The sequence below is a fragment of the Hetaerina americana genome, unplaced genomic scaffold, assembly GCF_022747635.1.
Source record: "Hetaerina americana unplaced genomic scaffold, ioHetAmer1.1.p SCAF_11, whole genome shotgun sequence".
NCBI lineage: Eukaryota > Metazoa > Arthropoda > Insecta > Odonata > Calopterygidae > Hetaerina > Hetaerina americana.
The window spans coordinates 6,596,585-6,610,795 of NW_027286181.1; the positions used below are offsets into that span (position 1 = coordinate 6,596,585).

At 39.2% G+C, this 14,211-nt stretch overlaps 1 protein-coding gene across 2 annotated transcripts in view; it reads right to left on the reverse strand.

Annotated features, from left to right (window-relative positions):
* Positions 1 to 14,211, reverse strand: part of LOC139700899 (protein qui-1) — a 687,057-nt gene that overhangs the window by 415,220 nt on the left and 257,626 nt on the right. The gene's annotated exons all lie outside the window — the stretch shown is intronic.

A 14,211-nucleotide genomic window follows, 5' to 3' on the forward strand; every position in this document is an offset into this window, starting at 1 on the left:
CCTCGATAGCTTAACTGGCTAAAGCACGTGACCGGATATTGAGGGATCTGGGTTCGTATCTCAGTCAAGGTGAATGATTTTTACACTCTGAAATTGTTGCATTGATATATTCATGGCATTAGGTTACTTTAAAGTGTGATACTTCATGCTATAATACTTAATAAAACTATCAGAGAGTTAGGACGTAGCCTCAATATCAACCAATGGGCATTTTAGCTGAATTCAAGAAGGTGTATCGGTGAAAAAATTACTTCCGTGGGGCAGGGGGGGGGGTTGGCAGCTAATTGAGAGCTGCCCACAAGTAAGGTGAGAAGAGAGGAGCGAGGCATTTAGTAATTGAGCAGAAATGTTCCATAGTCACTGAGCAGAGTGAACGGGATTTATCACTTCTCTTAAAATTTCATTCCGGCGAGTTTAATTTTTCCCCTCCAAACGCACTCGTCTCTTCTTTTCCCTCTCTCTCTCCCCCTCTCTCTTTCCTTCTCACGGATTAATCCGAAGAAAGCCTCCTAGATCCAATAGAAGTATCCTTGGGGAAAATGTCCATTTTATTAATTGTTTCCCACTAATCCCCATGGGTCTCGCTTTGAGCAAGAAAGTTCTTTTTTTAAACGTGTGCAATTTTCCCCGACTACTATCAAATGTCACGTGTTAATTCAGCTAAAAGAGTTCACACAGGGAATTCACTCAATTCGAAGGATTATATGCCTAAGGGTAGGAATATATATATATATATATATATATATATATATATATATATATATATATATATATATATATATACACATATACATATATATGTATATATATACTAGGAATTCAATAATTCCATCTTATATATATATATATATATATATATATATATATATATATATGTATATATATATATATATATACTAGGAATTCAATAATTCCATCTTATATATATATAGTATATATATATATATATATATATATATATATAAAAGATGGAATTATTGAATTCCTAGTATTATTTCTCAGGTAATGTAGACTGTTCGGAAAGATAAGAGGATTAAAAACTAAAAAAAAGTTCCGTTACATCCTTTTTAAAGTTGCGATTTAAAAATCATGCAACAAAATTTCCGGCCCAGAGTTCTGAGTTTAACTTTTATTGCCTTTGTGCATAAGACTTAAGCAGTATAAAGTAATAGGAACTTTTACTGAAATAAGGCATAAGAATCATCCATTAAGCATTTTTCTCATTTGGATATTACGCATTATAAGATAACGCGATAATTGCTAGTATGGAACGTGCCACATAGTCTTAACGACTGAGATTCAAAGAAAGCAATAAATTTAACTAAAGATGAATCTTCTGGCGCTAGGTAATAAAGGGTTAAATAACAACAATCACATAGAACCATATTTCATTAAAAACTTATCGAAAAAATGCCACGCGAAATTTTTGAACCCTTTCAATCAATGTCAAGTGTTGTCTTCTTTGTCAGAGTTAGTCCATGTGATTTCGATCCATCACTGACTTTCATTTTTACCCGTGCTGAAATTTCGTGCTTTTAGAAATTGTCGAGCTTAAACATTATACCGTAGAATGTGGTCGGGTACTATTGAGAACAGTTCGACCAATGATGACTGACATTGAAGAATTTGATAGGCTATCTGGTTCGACTCCCCGACAAGTATAGGTTTCAGTATTATAAAATCTCGACAGGCTCAGGTTACATATGCATTCACGTGCACTTATTCATACTTAAAAAATAAGAGTATTAATGCGATTATGACTCATGAACTCCTTGAAGATATTGTTTTCTAATATGTAAGCTCATATATGAAAATACCTGATGTATAGATCCCAGAGCAGGACTAATATCCCCAATGTATGTCAAAATATTTCAAAATCCGATTAAGAAGCCCATAGTGAGACAAATATAATGTCGTTCTGATAAAATTTCATCAAGAAACCCCGAGGAAAACGATAAATAACGTATTTAAGGAAACGTGTTGATCACTGCTAAATTCAATATCCGAATGTCAGCCGAATAAAAACGTGGCTGGCGCTATTCTTTCTCATATTACGATACGTCCAAGGAAAGTGAAATTCCAAAAATTCTGGTAGTTTAGAGAGACATTATTCCCTCCCAAAAAATGTAGGTGTTCATTTTTTATGGCTTCACTGTATTGAAGAACACCTGTATCCATCAATAATATTATTTTACCTGAGATTTTATCCCATATGTCCATGGATACAGGGATTGGAAACATGACATGCAGGAATTCGTGCTTTCAAAGGGTTAATAATGAAAGACATAATATATAATGCTTTAACAAAATAAAAAAGAACAAAGACCCCATTACAACATACATTTCTAACGTCAAGTGCTAGAAATGCATAAAATGGACCGCTGAGTTAGCATGTTATGAGCATCCGCAAGACTACTAGACGATGTGTGGTCTCTATATTGAGTCGAGGGCTCGGGGAATTAATTGCATAGCCTCGGACGTTACCCTCGGGCCGGGCTGCTCAAGTTTTGGAGTGTTGGATAACCACATGCCAATATAATTTCCTTGGCAATTAACGTACGCTGCATCGTGCCATGAATCCAAGGGAGGATTGTTCAGCTATTCGAGGGGCTGACTGAAATCCATTTTAAGCCCACCGACCGTGTTTGTAGATGACCGACCCCAGACAAAGAGGTTAGCCGCAAAATATACGAGTGCGCTTGACAAACGGGTATTGGTGGACAAATAACAGTGGTGGCCAAACGTCATAGAGGTGTACTCTCGGATTAAACAGCTTATAAATATTCGAAACCCATTGAATTATCCGTGATATATTGTTGGAGTACTACCAATGAAATAAACTACCCCGCATTCAAGGACAAAACGACAACTTCGTTGAAGATTAAGAATATAAATATATTCCTCCCAATTAACCCATTTTATTACAGACACTAATTACTTTTTCGGCAATATAAGTTCTGAGATGGGTAGTTTAGAGAGAATAAACCTCTCTAGAATCATCACCAGTAGGACTGCAGGCACTCTTCCAGCGGTCTTCTCGGCAAAAGACTGGCTCTAGGTTACTCACGATAGACCTTATCTGCCAACTCCGGCGACATAGGTAATGAAACTCCGTATCTCAATCCGTGATTTTTCCAGCCGTTGGGATTAGTACTAACACAAGTCGACCATATGCTCAAAACCCACCAAATGACAGTGACCTTTTATTACGGACGGCTGTTAAAACATCGGTAATAAGAGATCCGTTTATCATCATTTAAGCAAACACAACCCGGAAAACGGGAAGAAGAGATCTTGAAAGGTCCGGGGATCTGGGGAATAGGAGGAGAAGATAGATGTGGGGCGAACAGGGTGGGAGAGAGAGAGGAAGAGAGAAAAGAGGGGGTGGACTCCACTTTCGCAAGGAGAAAAGTGGCAAGAGGAAGGATATGTGAGGAGAGAGAGCCGAGAATTGGCCGTGAGCTCTTGGAATGGGTGTGAGGGAGAGAGAGGGGGCGAGTAAGAGGATAGGAGGGCCAGCCGCTAGGGAGAAGTGGAAGACCAGGGTGGAGGTTTTACGGGAGAGAGAAAGACGGGGGGTAGGGATGGATGGATGGACCACTGCGGTTATATATATATATATATATATATATATATATATATATATATATATAAAGGCGAAGGTGGATTCTTTTCTGTGGCGGCGGAGGGTGAGAGAGGGAGTAGGGCCCATCTACCGCACTCGGAATATAATCCATGCACTCGTGCTCGGTAGAATTCCACCTGGGTGCCTTGGGCGGGGGGGGCGGAGAGAGGGGAGGTTCGGAGGGGAAGGAGAGGGGTGGGGTAGTTAGGGTATCGGGGCAGCCGGAGCAGGGCAACGGAACGGCGCATAGCGCAGTCCGCGATCAATGAGAGAGGGAGAGCTGCAGATGAGTGCGAGAGAAGGGACGGAAGAGAAGAGGCGGGCATGAAGAGGAAGGGAAGGAGAGGAGGAATTGTGATGGAAGCGGATTAGAGATGAACCATGGGAGTGAACGGAGATGCATGTAAATATGCGCGTATTTACTTCGCAAGGAAATAACTACCATACTCCCTATCGTAACCATCGTCAGTAACAATGTGCATATACTTTAACACAATCGTGGACAAAGGAAACAATTAATAAGTAACTTTTGGACACAATATATTCATGAGACATGTCATTCCATAGTTAAGAACGCATAAAAAAATATTATCTTGCAAATGGGATTAAAATGAAAGACAAAATGACGATTAATTTGATGTTTGATCAGTTGAAGAGCCGAAAAAATGGATATTGAGCACTGAGCATCATTAAAAAATATTTATTAATAAAAACCCTTACAGATACAAATGGAATAATCTAATGTGCTGTCCTTATACGTAATTTGAGATAATAAGATAACTACTGCGTCTTGTGCCCATTGTAAAACCCAAAAAGAAGTCAATGAATATTTAGAAAAGTAAAAATCTATACAATATCAGCCTAGAGGTAGTTTTTCTTCAAAAAAGGAAGAAATTAAATGCTAAAAACCTCACAAAAATGCCTAGAGACATTTAAAATAATATGTTATTGATCTGTAAAACGGGCATAAAATGAAAATCGAGAAAACTAAGCATTAAATTAAGCCATTTGGAAGAGATTAGGATGGGATGATGTATTTCTACTGAATCACCACAGGGAGAGGTAAGCCGAGGGCCCCCCAATCTTTTGATTCCCGGACCGGTGACCTCCGAAATCCTTTCAAGCTACCGACCCGTTTCGCCGCCTCCAGCTCCGCAGCGTGCGGGCTACGGACGGATTGCTTCGAATAGCGAAGCGGCCGTACTCTCCCGTGAGAATTCCGTGCCAGAGAAATACCACTATGGCCTCCACTCGACGGCCCTATGCGTGAAAATCTTTTTTTTTCTCCTTTCAATAAATGCCATTAAAAATTTAGCTCATAAATGAGCTTTTCAAGGAGGAATTCGGCTGCAAATCCGCCGGGGGGCAAATTAATAATTTTTATAATTCGAACATTAACTCCAAAGTCAATCTATTTCCGATATGATTTTGTAAGAACTACTATAACTCCACCTCCTTCTACACCGCTATTCACTCGTTCCTACAAAGGAATGTACGCTGACTTAAATAAAAAAATACTCCTCATAACTCAACCTAGGACTTCATTCTCCGATTTAATCTCTCGTAAAATGGTCTCAATAAATTACTATTTTTTTAAATTTGTGCAAGTAAATACTCATTTCCCATTTATTTAGTTTCTTAAAGGCGACATTTTAGCCATTTACTTACGGATATTGATTCATAGCCTATTGATTTCATCTCCATCAGTTTTCAGGATCACGGCATTTTTCATAAATTAATTTGCTGTATTCTCTCTATCCTGGAAACAAATACCAGAAAATGAATTTAGGATTTTACGATCCGTATCTTAATATATTCAAACCCATTTCATAATGAAATCTGAAATGGGTAAACCTCATAGGAATCCTAAGTCAAAAATTGCACATTATATTTTTATCTCCTAAGAGGTTCTCAGAGCATAAGAATGGTATCTATACGAGCCTTAGAGTCGTCCAGTCTAATTCTCTCCTTCATTCAGGCGGCAAATATGCGATATCATCCATGGTCAGTTATATTCGTTCGGTCAGTTTGGTTTTCCTAGATTCACTTCGTGCTTTACGCCTGCTAGGCTTCATGCTGTGTGCTTATGGGGCCTGAATGCCACGCGGAGTATCAAAAGAGAATTTTTCTATGGGAACTGTACGCGAAGATCCACAGACTATTACGCATTTTAATCACACCGAATCCTAGATATTCGGCCGAATATGCCACATTTGAGTTCCACCGGGCATACTCATAAGCCCAAATGTTGGTTCTGGTAGGAAAATGGATGTTGCTAAGTCCTACAGCGTGTACTTAGCACATTATGAAGGTCCGCTTCCCTTCCTGTACCATCTGAAGTTTCCCCTGAGTTGTGGAGTCCATGAAAACACCTCTTTTTATATTATAGTCGTTTGTCTAAGCATGCATCACCCGGTTTCGAACTCGGGTCCATTCGGTAGTTGATGAAAGCTCTACCTTTGAAGCCAGCATATCGTGCTGGGTTATTTGAGTTAGTGATTTCAAATCGAAAAGGTCGACCCTAAACCAAGAGCAGGCCAATTTCTGAGGTTCGGCATTCCCCTTCCATTCACGTAGTGAACTGTCCGTTCCCTGCCCTTCCCTCTTTCTCTCTCTCTCTACCCCCCTACACCCACGTTAGTTCGTGCGGAAAACCTTAAGTCCAGGTAAGTGCTGTTTGCCTTCAGTGGCTGTGTCCTCTGATCGGATTCCCCCTTTCCTTGAGCTAGTCTGCCCTCTATATTTCCCCACCCTTGGCATCATCCACGGCCGGGGATTTTTATGCTTATGTGGCCAACTATTTCCACTAGCTCAAGCATGTCCTTTCCTAGTTTTATTTGCAATTTATACTCCTTCGAAATGTGTAGGGTACAAAGCGTTACACTCGTTTTAAACCATTAGTTTTTATTCTATTATTTGGGACCGCATTTCACTTATCTGATTAATTATTTTAGTACCATTCAAGCCACCACTAGGGTATGAAGCAGGAATTGAATACACGCCACACTAATATTTACCTGAATATGACCCTACCACGGTGGGACAATGTTATTCTGATCTCTTAAAGTTCTATCGTGCACTGACTTCTGAGTCGGTCTTTACTACTTTACTGTCTTCTTGATAACTGTATTCAATATGCTGTTTGATAAAGACCATATCTGCCTTCCTCAATCCCTACCTTATGGTTTATTCTTTCCCTTTCCACTGTTAATCACTTATTTATCATTCTATCAAATTTAGAGCGTAATTTAAAAAAGTAGAGTTATAGATTCCTTAGTGTATTGCTTACTGATTAAATATTTGAAATTAAAAACTTAGGAAAACTATGCGAGGAATAAAATTACCCCCTTTATGTTTTTTAATATTGTAGCTTCCTATTTAATTCTAATCCTTAGAAATGAATGTTCTTGATGGGTGCAACAGTGTGAGAGTCCCCTAACCAAATATTGCCGCGCTTGCATATCCGATCAATTGCATTTGAAGCGACATACTTTCGTAACCCGAATGCATACGTTAAAGGCGTTAATTTGAGACAATTTACTTATCCGAGGATGTTAAAGACGTATTATACGCCCCAACTTACTATGTTAGATCAGATCACGTACGTAAAATCAGGAAGATAGATAATAGAACGAATGGATTTAAAATGTCGTTTTTTCCTCGAACCGTTAGGGATCAAAAAGATATGATCGCAGGCGAGAAGAGGATACATTATATTGGTAGTGAATATATTTTATCGATATCCTGCATAAATTTTACATAGATCCATCTTGATAACATTATTCCCGCATGATTCGGATATATCTTTTTATTGAATATACGGTCACATAAGTACCTTCTTTCGTGTGATTTTGTGCATACATTGCTTTTGACCCAGCGACCCCCCCCCCCAAATGGTCCTGTGGCAGCTTGCGGTGTGTTGCATAGATGTAGACGTAGAAATGCACAACTTCCAATCCAACTCGACCATACTGGAGTCCCATAGATTTCATGGAACGTGATATTCGCAAGATTTGTCATTCAGCACTCGCCCAGTGTTAGGTTAATTTTATATTTTCCTATACCTTTCCCATGATATAATTTTAAATTTAACGAACTTACTGTTTTCTTCGTAAAATTTATATCAATGTACTCTTCGTAAGAATTAAATGACCGTTAAGTGAATGAATATATTTTGTCTTTGTCTGTGTGATGCAGTCGGAGGGGCTCAGATCAACCTCTGAAATTCCTTCGATAGATCTTTTATAAACAAATTCAATGAAATCCAACAATATATCTTAGAACAGAACATATTGACACTATTAAGGTGAATAATACAACTTACACAATAAGCGATACACTTGTGTTTACTTGCTTCATATTGCTTGTATTTACTTGCCAGAATTACAATTCTATGCATGCGTGTTTGCTCGAGCTTGTTAACTGGTGGGGATTTTCAAGAAGAAACTCTTAACTACATTCATTCGCAGATATTATTGTATCAATATTGCTCATTAAGGGATTACCATGACTGAAAATGTATACTTCATTGCAAAATATCATAAATTATTTCACTCACCAAGTACGCCCGTTAAAACAAAATTCGCTACCGTATGATCAATAGAATCGCCTCATCCAAATCTCGAGCCTAAAAAATTCTCATGGACACCCAGAAGCTCAAAGAAAAGACCAAGGAAAATTTAGAAAAAATTAAATGGAATTTATAAACCTGCTCAAATTTTATCGTTTCTTGAAAATGCCTTTTAAGTTGTTCACATCAATAACGATCGACGGATTTCTGTAACCCGTCTCCATATTTAGCCAATCAGTTTGCTGCCGTTTTTTAATGAGTCGACTCTTTTCGACAAACATCAGCGTGGAGTGGTGCCATCTTCTAACATACTAACACTGGCACCCAGGACCTAGATGTGACGTATCAAGTATAGCAAGATAAGAGAAGTAGGAAGCATTCCCTTGGCATTTATCTGGCCGCAAGGGAATTTTGTGATGGTCGGAATCTGAGGGCAGTCAGAGGCACGAACCTCTCGCCTTCTAAGATCTGCAAAAATTCGTGTTGGCTGCCGATTGGTTAGAGGAATTGGAGTAGAAGGAAGGGAGGGATGAAAGGGAATTTCGAGGCAGGGCAAATCCGGGACGCAGGGTAAACGGAGGGGGCATGGTTGAAGAGGAGCGAATAGGGGGCCGAATCATGGGGGTAAAGGGAAAAATGGCCCGCAGGAAGGGAAGGGGGGAGCGGGCAGATGGGAGGGCTAAGGAAACGAAAGAAAAGGAAGGAAGGGCGCATAATATAAATAAGGGGTCGAAATGAGGTGGGGAGTGGAGATTCCACTGAGGAACGATTGGAGAGGGAGAGAAAGGAAGGAGGAAGAAACTATGGCGTGAGTGGATGAATGTATGGGTAGAGGGTTGGTTATAACAAGGGGATAATGGGTATCCGGTGGAGGGGGGTAGAAGGGGGGAAAGGGTTTGGTGGCTGAGAGTTCTCGCCAGGAAGGAAGGAAGAGCGGAGGGTGGGAATCTTAAGCTGGGGCACAGGACAGAGGAAGAGGGAGATGGATTTTCAAAAAAAAGCGAAGAGGAAGGACAAAAAATGATGGATTCACGTTAAAAAGTAAAGGAGTGTAAGTCGCCGGATCGCCTTAATTTTTGGCGAAAATGAGAACTGGGAATCTACACATCCCTTTATCTACCTCTTATTATTGAAAAGAAACTTGAGGATGTATTGGAGCTGTGACTAGGATTCTGTCTCCGTAGTTGTTATAACAAATAACTTAGTTTAGGAAACGGAGGACTTTGTGACGTTATTCCGTCTTATGGCGTGAGTGAAATTTGATTAGCAAGCATTAAACTCATAGGTTACAGCATAATTGTGAGTGATTGAGCATCGACAGCAATCTCTTGGGAGAATGTTTTGAACTTGGTCAAGCAAACTTCATGTACTTTGGTATGTACGAAGAAACTTAAAACTTGGCTGAAAGTCGAAGGACATTTCAGGTGCAAATAAACCGTAAATTGGACGCAAAAATAAATATTGATGATATTTCTCTCAACTGTTGAAATACTTATTGATTGAGTGAGGAAAGGGTGAAAAAAAATAAGTGAACCGCATTAGAGATTTTACTTTTTCAGACATTTTTACAAGTTACAATAATATCCTCCTAGTAAAAAGACGTGGCTTACTGAATGGGGAGTAGGCGGTGTAGTTTACGCCTTGAGTGGATCAGAGACTGCTGGCATAGACGTAATCCATCGTGCTGTCACCGGGGGTGATAGATTGCGCGGAAACCCTGCAGACTTCTAGTCCAAATTCTCCTCTCTCACGAATACTACGAATTAGTTTCTTTACTTACCGAACCAACTTCATCAGTTTAGTTCACCTGTGAGTACTACGAACATTCTCAATTTTGATCCTCTTATAATTTTAAACGCGTTCGCAGCATGAGAAATGGTTGTAGGAAGAATCTGGAGTCATCGACATTGGTTTGGGCAGAGGTTTCAGCAGTCGGGTCACCATTCTGTCGATCTAATTTTCTTCAGAGCAAACGTCTCCCTTGCTGCAGGGAGCTTTCTTGCGTTTGTATTGGTCAAGGGGTCCGAGGAGGACGTGGGTGAAGGCTGAGAGGGGTGAGTGACGTTGTAAGCTGGGGAGGCGCGGAATTGGACGTTGACGGCTTAGGCTTCTGCGAGGAGCCACTTGCCAGCGCTCCTTCTTCCGGACACAGCTCTCCCGCTAAATCTCCGCTGTGGTTCGTGCTTTTGCCTTTTTTTTGTTTGCGGTAGTCCTCCTGCTTTTTAGCGGCGTTTGGCTCAGCATGGTGAACGTGTACGGCAAAATTTTGTGAAATAAAATGTTCGATAGAAAATACTATTGTTTGTATGCCTTTGAAAATTGTCAGATGACTCTATTTAGTATTTGTTTACCTAAATTTATATTTGCTCATAAGATATAAAATACTATTGTACGTGATGAAAGTGCGAAAACTGAAGTCCATTGGATTTTCCCACCCTTTTGACAGTGAACAAGATTTTTCAATAGTTTTCATTTTTATCGTTTCGGCCCATAGTTTGTCTCCTTTAAATTTTTCATTTGTTACTTTTATGATGAACGAAGGAACGAAGCACTTTATGCAATCATAGGTAGCTTGAAACTCTGAAAGAGAAAGGGCCGAGTTTGAATCCATATGTGTGCCAAAAGCAATGCGTTTTACGCCAAAACTTACGTACGTAGATTAAAAATGAAGTGCATTCATTTCAATTTTTAACGTTTACAGGAAACGTCTTAAAAATCTCGTAGGTATCTGAAGCATGTTACTCCATCCTCTCACTTCCTCCTCAAATTAAAGTTGAAGTAATTATAATTATTTAATCCTTAAGGACGAAATGTCATTTTTGTGAAGAGTATCCATGCTGTAAAAAGATGTTATTTAAAATGCATTACAAGTAGTTCAACGGCGATAAAGCACAAGTAATTAAAAACTAACGTTGTCGTAGTTCAATCAGAAATAAACTTAAGGGGCTAAAATGAAACACAAAGCAAAAAATATTCAACGAATATTTCCAGAATTAAGGAAGAGAGATTCAGAAAAAGGAAAATTATAATTTTTGGTAATTTTATCAACCAATAATCTTAGAAATATGTGCCAATAAAAGATTAAAGAAGTTAAAAAGATTAATAAATCCGTAACGAGAGAATCTTAAAAATTTTCTGCTCTGTGACCTTTGATTTGCTTAATAAAATAAAACATTTCACGCTGTGGTAAAATAGAGTAAAAAATTTTTAAAAATGAAACCGGAGAGAGGAATATTTGGAGCCAATTTTAATTCCGATGGGGGGAAAGGATTTCTCAGAACGAAATAAGGTTACTGAAGTGATCGGAGGCGAGAGGGAAGGGGCGTGGGGGTTCAGAGGGGGAAGTTTGAGGGTGACGACGTCCTGCGCGGCTGGCGGCGATGGGGAGCGAGGGATAAGTGAAAAACGATGCCTTCCGGTTGGGATTGATACAACCATTTCCCCTCTGATGATATCCGTTTTAGGATTTCTAGAAGAATGGGGATACGGGGAGTTATGGACATGAAGAATTATTCGCGTGAGAAAAGGATGGTCTGGAACGGAAGGAGATGGGAACGGAGGAGCTTGGAGTCTGCCGTCGGGAAGCCAAGCGATACGGTCTGGTGTGGACGAAATGAAGTTTACAAACACAATACATTACGTTTGCTGTTAAATTTTTCACGTCACGCATACAGGTACGAAATTTTTACAAAGGCAAAAGGTGGAGAGCACTTTTAAAAATTAAGCCTTTGATATCATGAACCTTAATTTTAATCCACATGGAATTTTGAAATTTTTATTCCCATTACCCGATTATGATCTCGCGTGCCATTTTCTAAGCTTGGTGGTCGTCTATATCCAAAGGTAATGGTTTTGGATCTCCATTTAAAAAGTGAAATTTTTTCTGGGCACCTAATTGTATTTAATGGTTTTAAATGATATCAAAGAAATGAAACAGTAGGAAGTCCGAAATTTTAATTACTTTAACAGGGTTAACCGAATCTTTTATGTCTTAGATTGTACTTTGTCCTTAATATCTAATTTTTTACCTAAAAAATATGTCGCAATTTTGCCACAAAATCTTTGTTTAACAACCCGTAATATTTCTGTGTTTTCCTACTCTTCAGATGGTACATTAATCATATTAAAACCCATCCTTCTGCTTTATTAAAGAACCTTTACTCTAGATTTCAACTTTTAGAAGTTTTAAAAGAGAAAAATAATAATTTTAAAAATATTAAGTGCTCCATTATGTGCGTTATTTCCACATTACCCTTATATCACAATACTTGAATCATAAATAATGATAAAATAAGTTATGCATAGAATTTATACCAAACTTCAGGTCCATCACATATATTCTGACCTGCTCCATCTTTGTTCTTTTTGAAGTTATATGTGCCACTCAGGCGATTAAGATCTAATATTGATTATGACCATTTACTTGCTATTTTGTTCATTCATATATATACATATTGAATTTTGCACCTATTCACGAAGGTCTATTAATAGATTAAAATTGAAAATGACTAATATCGTATTGCTGGTGGTTTTTTAGAAAAAAATTGATCATAGGATAAATCATTTATAAAGTTTATAAAGGCATTAAAATTTACGAATATATCCCAATAGAAATACACTGAAAGGTTCTTGATTTAGAGATATAACAATATCAAGGAAAGGTGGATGAAAAAGTTGGAATTGCGTTTTTGAAAGCCAGACTGGCTGAAAGAAAAGCCAAAGAAGAGGAAAGAAATGTTGGTCTTGATTTTGGGGGGTGAAGCAAACGGAGACGCCTACAAAATAATGACGAGGAGACGAGGGTGGGAAGGAGGAGGGAAGGGTGGAAACCCGCGTGCCACGGGACGAAAGACGAAAACATACGAGTGGCGTAGAGAGAGTGAAGGGCAAAGAGCACACGATTGGAAGGCAGGGGAGGAGAGGAAGGGAGGGAGGGCGAGGTAGCTCACGAGTGGAACGATATATTTGATCATATATTCCCACAACGGCACGTGAGCGGAATAGAGTAGTTAATTAGGGATCCCATAGCATTACATCTGCGCTTGATTCCACTCTCCACCCCTCGAAAGATTTTCAAATGTAAAGACGAGGACATAAGATCGAGATAAGGGAGCGAGAAAGAAAGGGGGAGACGGGGTGCCGAGTTTGAGAGAAATTAGCGTACCTGCTGCAGGCTGGAGGGGGATTAATTATTACGAAGGAGGAGAGGAGGAATATCTGAGTGGGAAGGCGTGTGGAGGAAATAGGGGAAAGGGAGTCGGCGTAAAGGGCAAAGGTAAAACACCTCCCAAGGAGGATCTCGTTTATAGACTCCACTTTCGCTGGTCACAAAGTGGTATCGGAGCAACGCGTTTGATTACCCTTTCTCTTCTGCGCATCTCGCATAGTCGTCCTGATTTATTTTCTCAACTCACTGCCTAAGGGCAATGCAGATGAGATCCAAATACATCGTTAATGTTTAATTATAGAACATTAAATATGCCACCAAATTGTGAGTCCGTGAATGCATTCGTCCTTATCGTCCGTATCACGCAACGCGTTCTCAATTCCATCGTTCAAGTTATCAGGTTATGGACGGCGAAATATCCTTGACCAAATAAACAGCTCGAAGGGGGGAGAGGAAATATTTTTGCCTATATTCCTTTGTATCTTCACGGTACTGCTCGGACATCCACTACCTACGTTGGTGTCATAGTGGATGTCAGGTAGCTATGCCTACCTGACATCCACTTTTCTCCTATTGCTTTTGATACGTAGGTGATATTTGAATGGACAAGCAATGACACACCTAAAAAGCAAGCTCGAGTAAAGCAGGTGGCTTTTCAATATTTTTCATGTCTTTTAATGTTTTAACGCTCAATTTTTAAAGCAAATGATGTGCCGTAAATAGTTCTCAGGATGCAAAGATTATATTATAATTTCTGCCAAAATGAAAGATCTTAAGCGTAGTAAAAATCAATTATTGCATTGGTAGAATTTCCCAGCATTGTTCAATAATGAGGAAACAAGCAACAAA